Genomic DNA, 13,182 nt, shown 5'->3' with positions numbered 1-13,182 from the left:
CAAGGTAACAGCTGCTTTGGTTTTTAGCAGATAATAAACAGAATATTTGTGGAGAAAAAAAAAAAAACAAGCTTACCCTCATATACTGTAGCTGAATTGCACGTTGCTCAACCACAAAATTGTATAAAATTGCCAATGGATAAATTTAAAACTTGAGTTCTTGTCATCAGTTGTGCACTTAGTTTTTCGTTGATTATACATAAGAATTCCATCCGGGCAGTCTAGTTAATCTCTGTAGTTACCCTTAAGGAACTCAGCTATAATGGCCTCAATCACTCGGTTAGGGACCTTTTCCCCTTAAATGGTGCTTTTAGACTAGTCAGGTTATTTTTTTCTTATCAAATGAGTATACAAGTCCGTGTATTCATCATAGATGAATGGAGGGGAAATTGTTGAAATGCTTTTCATGAACTATAGTTAGTTATGTCATAGTACACACACATACAGATCCAACTGAACTTGACACACACTCGAAATGACTCTTTGTCAACTCTTTGTTCCACACTTCTGAGAGGAACAGGAGATGCATTATGGGCCACAAGTAATCAAAAGGAAGTGTTTACAGGGAAGGCTGTCAGACTACTTTTTGAAATTGCAGCTCGTCCTTATTCCTTTTATAATAAACTCACTTCAGGTAGTTTACGAACACTGATACAGGCTTAGAAAAAAATCTTAAGTCTTCCATAGCTTTTCTGTCAGTTTCTGTCCACTGTGTATTATTTTAAAAAAAGCAATAACCTTTTTAAAAGTGGTGTATTGGGATCATCAAGTATATTAAATATTGGCCTGTCATATATCAAACAAACTGAATGTCAGGGAGCTGTTGAATTGAAGTTGGACCAGGACAATTTGATATTGATTTATTTTTTATATATTTTCTGAAACTTTGGACAGGTTGACTTCCTCTTCCGAAAAAAAAATCTATATATAAATGAACAACGGGTGTTGCTTGCTGGTGATCTAAAAAGCTCATCAAAATCCAGTGGTAGTCAGTGAACTGCAACACAAGAACTGAGCGTGTGGTTCAGTCATCAACTCAGTGGCACTGTTCAGAGTTGCACCTCCAGCTGTGTCAAATAATGAAAGGGATTTTGGGCTGTATAGCCACTGTTTTGGGAGTGGGTTATCTGTTGTCATGTTGAGGTTCAGCGGTCTTCTTTGGCTCCTCAGGCACTGAGACTGTAGTTGTAGTTGTTCAGGATCAGATGGGAAGTTTTCAGTCTAGCTATTGTTCCTTTTTTCCTTTTACAACTCCCTAAACTCTGCACTATAATGTCTCTGGCTCATATGTATTGGTGACAAGGCAAAAAAAAAAACTTAGTACTCAGGGTATATAGTGTTAAAAGTGGTCTCATTGGACATGCATTTTATGTCCATAGTATAATTGTGCACTTCTTTTCAGGTGGGGAAACAAGTCCTCAGTCAGTGGTTCCCATTCCCAAACATTCTGCCTCAAGGTCTCAATGAGCCCATATTTTCCACAGAGCTGAAGCTCGAGGACCAGTGGAGACCATGAACTGAACCATGACAACAGATCTGCTCTAACTCCTGTTTTGTCCACTCTACATACAACCTCACAACCCAACTGTGAACCTCAGAACTCTACTGTTTTGTACAACTATGAAGTAAATGAAGCTAGCTAGAGCTGATGTTGTATCTATTGCCATTTATGAATTTATTTTATAGCATGAAATAAAATATATTTATTCAAATTATATATTTTACTCATAATCATTCTGTGCTGCTTCATTTTGGTTCTTAAGCTTGTAAATTGCTTTTTTATTATATAAAAAATGTCAATAGAATAATGCGTTTGTTTGTAAAATAAAGACGCTGATTTGGCTCTGATTTGTCTTTTGTGTGTCTCACAAGTGGATTGATTTTATTCATGTTAATGTGCATGAAAACTCAGATTATCCAGATGGGGTGGGGGGGGGGGGGGGGGGTGTAATGCACTATTCAGCCACCCTTTAAACAGGAAGATTACAGTATGTTATGTGAATAAGATTTAGTGAAATATATATTTATGCGTTGTTAACATTCAATTATGTTCAAACTGTGTTGCCGGCATGCATGAAATTCATGTCAACTGGAGTGATGTATGAATTCCATCTGGAGAAGTGTGATGTATGTGCGACTTTTCCCTCCAGAGGGAGCTAGAGAATAACAAATACACCTTCAAAGGTCACCCATCTCCAGTCCCATAACCTCTGCTATTTTATGTCTAAATGAGAAGCATATTTATTTCAGAGTTAAAAGGCCATTTTGGCCTAAAACTCAGGGCTGTCTAACTTCACTCGAAAAACATTTCCGAAATAAACAGCCTAGGCAACTGGTGTGAAAATTAAAACACATTTTGATAGATGACTATGAGATAACCAGATGTCGGAAGACATCTCTTCCTCTTTTATGTTCTTTTGACATGAATGATCTTTGTCTTGTTTGGAGCTGTTACACTGCTTGCAGTGCTTGTGGAAAATAGGCCATTCATAAAGTCACAGAGGCCAAGTAGTAGAATATAAAATAATAAAGTGCTTTAGTCTCAAATGGCTGGTAATAAAATTAATTTATCACATAACAGGCCCCTTTTCCTGCTGGATCTCCACTCAAATTCTCTGCCTAATCCTCAGCAGTGTTATTGCTCCTGTCCCCACTGTGTTAAAAAATGCATCCAAAGGGAGAAATCTATTCATTGAGTGGCACAGCTGCGCAACAGCCTCCTAAATTACCACTGCATGTGGGTTTTACAAAAGTAAGACCACAAGGGAGCCAAATGACTAATAAACCACTGAATTGGCTCTGCAGACATTTTCTTGAATTAGTTTACAACTTTACTTTCAGGCTGCTCATTGCAGATTGCCACCAACTTTCAATGAAGAGAATTCAACAGTGTTTCCTACCTAATTCCACCTCTCTGAAATATATTCTTAGTTACTGATAACCTACATGATATTTGGCAATATGTGATTTGGAAGAAGTATCACTCGTCACTGAATATTCTAATAAACTGGGTGGATTGTTTAAGTGACAGCATTATAAGACTGCACAGACATCTGATCCTAAAATAATATGCTAAATTGCTTTGTACAGTGGAATATGAGAATAAAAAGAACCACAGAATACAAGGCCAGGAAACCCGAGGTAGTTGTGTTTCCACAAGGGGTCTTTAACTGCATTCTAAAGGGATGATGTATTGTGGCTTTGTAACACAGATTCTACCAGTTGGATCGGTGTAAATGACTGATAGGTATAGCTGTTTCACACATTTGTTAATATGTACTTTCAGAATGTTCATTAGTTTTGTTGTAAACTTGTTGTAACAGTTCTGCAACTACAACATGACCAGTGGTGCTTAAACTCCCTTCAAACTTGTGCTGGTCTTTGGCTGAGTCTGTCTCATGCAGTAATGCACCCGCAGTCCTGAAACTACAAACCTTTTATCACCTAACAGTTTAATTCATGCCCTAGTAAGCAGAAACTCTTGTCACATTAGTGCTGCTGGAGCACAGAGAAGTTACCGTACCTTCAGGCTTGTAGTTTGATACTGTAACCCATTAAGTAATTAATGTAATGGGAAGTAGATGTTAGAAAATATGTGTTCTGAAATTTAAATTTAACTATCCCTCATTTTAAATAGTTCTAATGAGAAACATGTAATTGTAACGAGCTTTTTTTTTTTTTTTAGAAAGTTTAAATGCCACCTTCTTATGTGGCATCGTTGTAAAAGTCGACATGTTGGGCTGATGTGGAAGTGATTAAAGCCATTTCCTCATTTTGACTCTAACTACAGATGATCTCAATGTTAGGCCTGCTACGATACAAGTATCCATTATACATGACTGCTTTTTTAAAAAACTCAATGCTGCCTGCTAGCCTGGACAGTAATCTACAGAGAAGACTGTAATTGAATCAGAATGGACCGGCCCTCACATACTATATTGTTGTATAATGTTGTTATCGTTCTGCTTTGTTAATGGAATAATTCAAGCACCTCACAGGAATTTGAGAGAAACGAGTATTGCTTAGGGAAGAAGAGGAAAACCGGTGAGAGTTTCCCACCTACACAAGATGAAAATACAGTCATGTGGTTAAAAGGCTCATTCTTTGTTCCAGGAGGAATTTCTACTCAAGGAAAAAAGGAACTGGAAACTTACTTTAACAGAGTAGGGAAGGCCTGTCCTCACCATAAGAGTGCTAAATCAATACAGGAAATATTTAAAGTGACAATTTGGGAAAGTTAGCCTATGACCTTTAGCTTGTCACACAATCCTCCACATGCGGAGCACAGGTGTGCTCCACATGTGCTCCACGTGTGAAGGCTCTCAACGTCCTGACAGAATGGAAAAAAAAAAGAGAAGGAAAATGAAGCAAGCGAAGCATAGCAGGCAAGGAAATGTAATCTTTCTCTCACGATAGCTAAATGTTGTCATTCTGTTCCTATGACTGACCAACTGTTATAAAGAAAGGTAAGTTCAAGAATGATTTCACTGCTGAACTTTACTAATGTTAAAATAAGTAGTTTCCTCCACTAACTGACATAAGGAACATTTTCACTATTGTGTTGCAGCTCATTTTTGTTTTTACCGTAAGCAGACATCGTCCTTTCACTGCTTGCGGTTTAAATAGTCTGTGAACACTTATTGGTTGATATGTGATAAATTGTGTGACTAAAACATCCTAAACATGTAAGTATGTGTACAACAGGCCTTTGACATGACACTATTGTGCCTGTTGGCTCAATGGGACACTTGAATAGAGCATTGTTAATGTTATTAGTAACACTTGTGCTTTTCCTACCTGACAAGTCAAAATGTCTGCTGTGAAAAAGACAAGATGGCTGGACACTGCATGTTTGCCTGATAGCCATTGTTATCTCCAGCAGTGAAAAATCAGGTAAGCTTACACTTGTGAAAAAATAAATAATTACCATGTGACTTTATGCTGGTGTCTTAGGGCATTTATGGCTTTAGTAGAAAGGGATAGAAGATCAGGGAGCACATAAAATGCCTCAAAACTTTAATATCATGGCAGTATTTTCAGAGATGGTGGTGTTGGTACTGTAATTTTTCACCTTTTTACTATTCTTTTTTACAGTATGACAAATTAACCAAGAAGTAATTAAAACACATACAGAATACATCTGTTAAACATGGAATAATTTGTGTGTATCTAAGTGCAGTGCATGTTTCTATTCCACCTAGTAGTACAGCAAATGAATACTTAAGCTAAATCTGAAATGCGTCACATATGTTGCTTAAAAGATCTGTACAATTTACTCACACATCTATAAGTCTGAATATTATATTTGTTGGTTCCAGAAACGAACCTCTCTATCATTAGGCACACATCTACAGCTAGTTACAGCCAAAACCTTTCTAATGCTAGTGACCCACAAACTCAACCAAGTGTATGGTAAAGTAAAATCTGTATTCTTGAGTGAATTGTGCATCTCTCCATAACGTAACACCTACAGTTAAGTGAACTTAGGTCTGGCAAAGGCTCAGTTGGGTTCGGGTAAGTATTTTGGCATGACAAGCTAACCGATGCTCCTGAGAAACTGGAACATCTGTCAGATTCTGAGAAAACACTTCTTTTTCCCAACATAAACCCTTTCATGTAGTTCATATTTTCCTTTATAGAAACTGGGTCAGTCTGTTGTACTGGAGTTGATCCATGCTCCAGTAATTTTGACTCACAGATGAGTAACAGTTTAGAGGCCCTCAGTGTACTGCTGTTTCTGTGTTGAGCTGTTAGACGACAGTTTGTTTCCTGTATGGCACGCATTAACAGTAACTGATAAAAATTCATTAGCAGCAAGAGGTGAATGATTTTTGTTTCTTGCCATGCTGCTATCCGTTGTACTCAGAACTGGGAAAAAAAACAACCTCTGACACACAAAAGTGCAACGAGACAGTTATTCAAGTCAGGATTCCAAGTCGGAAACTCGGGCAAGATCCATCTAACTGAATTCGCTGACAGAAACAAACCTGACATCACAGCAATATGGCAGCACACACAGTGAACAATAAGCAGAATTAGCTTTTCATCAATTTTTACTTTATGTAGTGTTTGTGTTGTGAAACGTGCTGTAACAACTTTGTAGTCGCCATTTCCATCCAGTTGATTTGTGCTTGATAGAAGTCTCTGTGTGTCTTGATGCTTGTGAAGTTCAGAGACTTGCCATACAAACATCAATTGCTGGAGGAGTCCATGTTTTCTCAATGGAACACATTTAAATTGGAAGTTGGAAATACTGGGAATACGGACTCGGACTTCCAACTTCCAATGGATTACAGCACCAGTCCTGAGTCATGGGGTATACCTGCCCAAGACAGCTGCCTAGGAGAGGACAGGCCTCACGTTTCTCATCTAGATGATGAGGAATCCATTATTATCTATTATTATCTATTATCTCAATAGATGTTATGTCAGAGGAACTGGGATTAGGTTATATATTGAGTTTATTTCATCATCAAGAAAAGAATTATACTTTCTTCTTTCACCCACATTCTGTGCTACAATTGGTAACATAATTTTAACTGACCACAACTCAGCGGACATAACTATATTAGCTAAAGGAGGCACAAAATGTTCACTGAGGTGGTGCTTAAATAATTCATTACTAAATAATGAATGCTGCTGTGAATATATCAGAGCAGTAATAAAGGAATTTTGGGAATTAATGAGGGTTCTATTGATGACGTTGAAATAACTTGGGATGTCTTTAAAGCTTTTGTACGGGGGCGTCTTATCCAATATAGCTCTCTGATTAAAAAAGCTGAGAGGGATAAATTATTGACGTTTGAACAAGACATCAAAGAACTTGAGAAACCGCACGTACGTCACCCTGAGCAAGAAATATGGAATAAGCTAAATAAATTAAAACATGAGATAAACAGCATTTTACAAAAAAGTTGAACTTGCATTATTCTGTACTAATAAAAAATGTTATGATTATGGTAAAGTTTTAGTACATAGAGTGAAACAGATGCAAACTTGAAATATCATTCTCTCTATATTTGATAGAAATAAACTAATTACAAATAAAAGTGATATTAATGAAGTATTTAAGACATTTTATCAGGAACTATACACATCTCAAGGAAATGTGGTGGAATAAAAACTGACAAACTTTTTTTCTTCTTTTAAAATTCCTCCTCTAACTGAGGAACAAAGAAACTCATTAGGAGAGATTACATTAGCAGAAGTTAAACAGGCAATTCATAGTCTTAGGTTAGGTCAGTCTCCAGGAAATGATGGATTTCCATTAGATTTCTATAAAAAATGTGTGGAAGATCTTGCTCCAAGGCTATTAGGACGCCTACTACCAGGACGCCTGACAGGAAGGTAGATTGCCAGCAAGTATGAGATCAGCTGTTATTACCTAACTGAATAAAAAGGGAAGAGACATATTGTGGAAACTACTGGCCAATTTCGTTAATTAATGTAGATGGAAAAGATCATTTCCAAGGTACTTGCAGCTGGATTAGAGAGGGTACTTCCTACTCTGGTACATGCAGACCAAATTGGATTTGTCAGGAATAGGTATTCAGCTGACAATCTATGCAGGTTATTACATATTATGTGGAAGAGTAGGAATAATGTTGATTTCTCTCTAAGATATGTCCCCCATTAGAGAGTCATGGCAATTCAAGTGGATGCTGTCAGGTTTGACATATTTAGGGATTAAATTAACATTGGGTTTCAAAATGATAAGGCAAACTGATATCTCTCCAGTTATTCAAGCTATTCAGCCTGTCCTACATACCATACATATATTTTATATATACTACCTTAAACTTTTCCACCTAACCTTTTGAAATTGTATAACACTATTATAGATAGTTATATGTGGGAAAGCAAAAAACCAAGCTTTAGACGTACTAAATTATATGTGGCTAAAGAAAGTGGAGGTCTATCGCTGTCTAAAATAGACTTGTATCACTACACATTTTCACTTTCCCAGCTATGTAAGATGAATAATCCCCTCAATCGGGTGCTGACCTGAGTAAGGTAAAGATTGAAGAATTAGTAGCCTCAGCTTCTTTGGAGGCTTTCCTGACTCAAATGGGAAGGCTAGTACCTTTTAAGAATCCAGTATGTTTGTCAAAGAAACGTGGACTCACCAGATGAGAGAAGCTAGTCCATATCTTACCCCTAAAGCCTCTGTCTGGTATAACAATAAAACATTGATAGGCAAGAAAACTATCATGTGGGATAAATGGGCCAGATCTGGAATCAATCTTCTTGGTGACTTGGTGAGGGAAGCTGGAATGAGGTCATTTGATGAAACCGAGAGTGAATATAATCTTAGTCAAGAGGATTTTTTGGAAATTTGCACAGATCAGGCACTGTGTTCTGACCAATAGAAAAAATAATTGTGACCCTCCAACTAGGATTCAGGAGTTGTTCCACATAACTTGGCATAAATAAGGTGGAGCTTCCAAGTTTTATGTGCTTACTGGAGATGTACATTCATCCTGACTGGAAGGGTTGAGAACGAGTTGGGAAAAATATGTGGGTGAAAAAACTGCAGAGGACAGATGGAAAAAGTTTGTTGCCTCTTGGCATACTTGTTCATGTGAAGCACAATCTTAATTTATTCAGTATAAACTGCTTAATAGAAGCTACTGGACCCCAAATAAATTAGCCAAACTAAAACTAAGGAACAGTGACACCTGCTGGAGATGTGAGAAAGAAGCTGATACTCTTGTACAGATGTTGTATTTCAGAAAAAAAAAAAGAAAAAGAAGAAAAAAAAAGAGCACCTATGGGAGGATAGGATGTTATTACTCTCCTGAATAAATTGTTTCAATTACTGTTGATTAAATCTCCAGCTTTATGTATTCTGGATCTGTTACCAGACAACATCATTGTGAATGAACGAAAGAGGTTATGAGTTCGTCTGGCACAACAACAGGATGTAGAATAATATTGAGACACTGGAAATCATTTAGCCTATGTTGTTTTAAGGAATGGATTGAGCTGATGACAAATGTGGCTACATTTGAACGAGTAACATACAGAGTAATGGAGAAAGAAGATATTTTTGACCAAGTGTGGGGCTCCTTTCTGGCCTTAATTGAAGGAATATCTGACTAAATTTGTACTGGCACCTGGTTTAATGAATCAGTAGATTCAGATGTAACTGGCATACTCAAGGCTTTTTTTTTGTCTTTACTGGAGTGTTCGTTTTGTGTTGTCCACAGTTGTGTCACATGTTGAACCTGTATTGAATGGCTGTGTTCAGTTGCCAGTCCTGCATGACAGTACATGTCTTTTTAATGCTTTTAGTGCTGAACATAGCGTTTCCATGATTTCTTTGGGGATGACCTCTGCTTTCTTTCCTCAAAAGACAGTTTTACACATTGATATTGTTGTAATGCTCATCTGCTGTGTGATAAGAGAATTTGCCAAACTTGTGTATATGTTTTTGGCTGAAATAGGCTGTTATTATTTATCTAATAGATCCATTAAACAAATGGTTTGTACATGTGTCTTTCTGTCACGTTTGTTGGAAAGCAACTGTGTCTGTCTGCAATTATTGATACAGAGAGCTGTGGGATGAAAACACAGAATGAACCAAGTTTGGCTCTTTAAGATCACAAGGTCCACATGGAGGAAAAAGTAAATGTACCAGTAATAGTAAAGATATCTTCCTAATAAAGTTTTTGTTGAAGCGGTGGGATGCTGCAACAGTAGAATAGACACACTAATACCATACAAAATACAATTTCCATTGTGCTAAGGAAAATTCCATTTGTCCATCCCAAAGAGATTTCCTGTAAGTTCCCTGCAGAAGACTCACAAACGTATTTGGAAGAACATGAAACAGTGTTCATGGCAAGTAGCTGTAAATCTATAAGCGAAGCTGCACATCTTCACAGTTGGAAATTGGGTCAAATGCAGATTAGAAAATGGAAAAAAACCTGAATTCAATAGTTCCACTTTGTAAGTAATAAACATGAAGTGACTATTCTCCCATAGACAAGCTTCACCACATTATTATGTGTTCCTATTTTTAAGCATCTCTAATAACTCCCATATGCATCACAATAATTTTACAGCAGCAATGGGGAGTGGTTTGAATAAATGACTTGGAAAAAAGGTGATTGTTACTTTTTTATTGCGTAGCTTTTTCATTTGTTATAGTGTTCAGAGTTGTATTTTTGCTGACTTGCAGCATGACAATGGCAATGATAGGTTGTGTCACCTCAGTGGAATGCTCCATTACATAAATGTGACAGAGACAAAGAAGTGATCCAGACACTGAAATTATAGCATGTTACCTCAGTATGTCTTTACAGGCCGACAGATGACAGAGCGATCACACTGAAGAAGAGAATGGAGCGAGTACAAGGACATGACATATCTTGAAAGATGAAAGATTGATGGGATTTCTTTGCAGATCTGATGACTGCCTCTTTACAGGAGGGAGAATTCTGTTTAAATGTAGAAGTTAGTCTCAGTGGATCCTAATAATTGCACTTCACTGATCATTATCTTATTTAATTTTATTTCCCAGTTTTACTGACTTCTTGCAGGAAAATATTTTAAAATGAGCCTGGTTCATTAACCACTGGAAAATGGGAAAAAGATATAGAGAAAAAGTCCCCTCCTCCCCAACCCTACACAGTCCTTTCTTAGTGCTAGATGTCAAAATACTAACCATATCCTGAACACAAGTGCTGACATCTCAAATTCAAGGATGTTGTAAGCTCTGAATGCTTTTTAAATAGGAGTTGTAGTAGTTATCCAAGAGTCACATATTGTTTTTTTTAATCCTTAATGTCTACCCTAATTAATTCATCATATTATGATAGGTAACAGTAATTTATATGTTATGTGGTATGTCATTTTGTTGTTTTTAAGCATGAAATGTGGGTGGTTAAAGCTCCCAGTGAAAAATTTCTACGGTGGTTTCTGCTGGTACGACTAAATTTACCAAAAAATTGGAGTGAAAGGGGATTTGATAGAGTACAGGAAAGGTAAAATGGTTTTATTAAAAGTACAAAGACATGGACTTTTACAGATGTGAAACAACAATACGGGGCAGTTTGAAGGTTCAGGTTTGAAGGCTCAGGAAATGCGGTTCTCTTTGTGCTGAGTTAGCACTATGTCAGATCATGGTTTTCCACGTTGGTTGAAGAGTGGGGGCTGCACAGGCCACCCTTACTGAAGGTTTTCCATCGTGGTGAGTCCTCAGACATACACGGCATCCAAAGAGTCTGTCGTCTTTGTTTATGGAGACGATGAAACATCGTCCTCTGTTTTACCACGATTAGGTGAATTGACAAAGCAGACATAAACTGCTTTTAAGAAGAAATTGCTATAAAAAATATTTTGACCGATCTGGGAAGGCAGGAGATTTTGGAGCAAAGTGCATTTTACTGTCCCATCAGTCTTTAGTAAAAAACAAAGCTGACAAGAGTAACAGTTTAAGTGATGAATGTCTTCCTTTGTCCCGTCCAGAGCCTCTTTGTCATAGAGAAGAATGCTTTTTAGCTTTTGAATTATGAGCCGGTTTGAGAAGCCAATGTTTGTCAGTATAATGTAGGACAAGTGTTTTGGCTACTGTCACATAAGCATCCATCTTTACTTTGGCAGTGCAAAATGCTAACATGGTAAGTTGACTTTTATATGGAGCAAGGGATTTTAAATAGCACACGTCATGTTTTGCTCTGTTGATAATTGGTCTCTTTAGACAATCCCAGATTGTCTTTAAAGTTGTCAGTCACAGGAATTCAAACATACATTCATTTCAAATGCAAAACTGTCTAAACCTTCTCCAACTCAAGCCAGGTCAGAAAATAGGACATTAATAGAGCTTTGTTCATTGCACTGTGAAGTCATTTTTGTTTCATTTTCCAGCTGTCTTTGGAAATCTCATTGACACAAAGTGAAGTAAAGGTGGTTTCTGCTGTCACTGGATGGGACTGCTGGATGCATTAGTTTAACAAGCCTGTCACATTTCATTCATCATTCCCTCGTGTGCTAAATCTATACATGGAGCTTGATAGTTTTCTGCAATGAGTTGTCATAACTTGCGGTCATTATGATAAGGGGTAACACTTACCGTAATATAACTTTTCATGAGGCATGTCATTATTTTCTGCACTTAAAACTTTTCATTGTGTCACTTTTGTTTTCCATTCAAATTCTTACATTTTTAGCTACTTTAGTTAAAGGACCAGTGTGTAAGATTTAGTAGCATCTAGCAGTGAGGTTGCAGTTTGCAACCAAATGAAGCATTTAGGAAAACCTACGATGGCCACGAAATGCGAAAGGCCCTCTCTAGAGCCAGTGTTTGGTTTGTCTTTCTCGGCTACTGTAGAAACATGGCGGTGCAACATGGTAGTGTCCGTGGAAGAGGACCCACTCCCTATGTAGATATAAATAGCTCATTCTAAGGTAACAGAAACACAACACACACACAACAATTCTTATTTTCAGGTGAATGTACACTAATTAAAACATACATGAATATTATATTCTATTTCTGCCAAGTTTGTTCCGCTAGATGCCACTAAATTCTACACACTGGTCCTTTAAAGCGAAAAACCAAGGTATTGCACTACATGACATCATTGACCCCTCCCCCACACTCCCCCCACCCTCAACCATGATGTAAAGCAATGACTCTGAAGTGTGTTTAATTCGGTGACACCCCAACTGTACTAACAGCCATGCCAATTATCTACATCACCTTGCCAGTGGAGACACAGAAGGCCCAACAGTAGCTACATACAGCTGATTAGCTCTGACAACTGGCACCGTGGCCACACACGTTATGTCCATGCTACACTCTGCTCTGTACTCTACAAGTGTCATTTGGTTAATATTGTCACTTTCAATACAATGTTGACACTGTTTTAGAGTCATGACAATATAACATTAGCCAAAAGTCATCATCATTTCATGGCAGTTGTTATTAAAGTGTAATTGTACTGTCAAATGAGTTTACTACCGTGAGTAATGTCCTCACAGTAAAGTGGTAGAGTTGGCGCAATATTTACACAGTTTATACCGTCATATGTAAAAGAACTGAAATACTGAAATACTTATAATATTTCCATCAGCCTCAGCTATACTTTGTGTTTAGTGCAAATTAATTGTGAGCACATTGCCATGCTGGTGGCAGCATTTAGTGTACCTAAGTACAGTGTCACAGAGCTGCTAGTG

This window comes from Thunnus albacares, chromosome 2 (assembly GCF_914725855.1).
Source record: "Thunnus albacares chromosome 2, fThuAlb1.1, whole genome shotgun sequence".
Classification (NCBI taxonomy): Eukaryota; Metazoa; Chordata; class Actinopteri; order Scombriformes; family Scombridae; genus Thunnus; species Thunnus albacares.
This window is presented reverse-complemented; position numbering follows the sequence as displayed.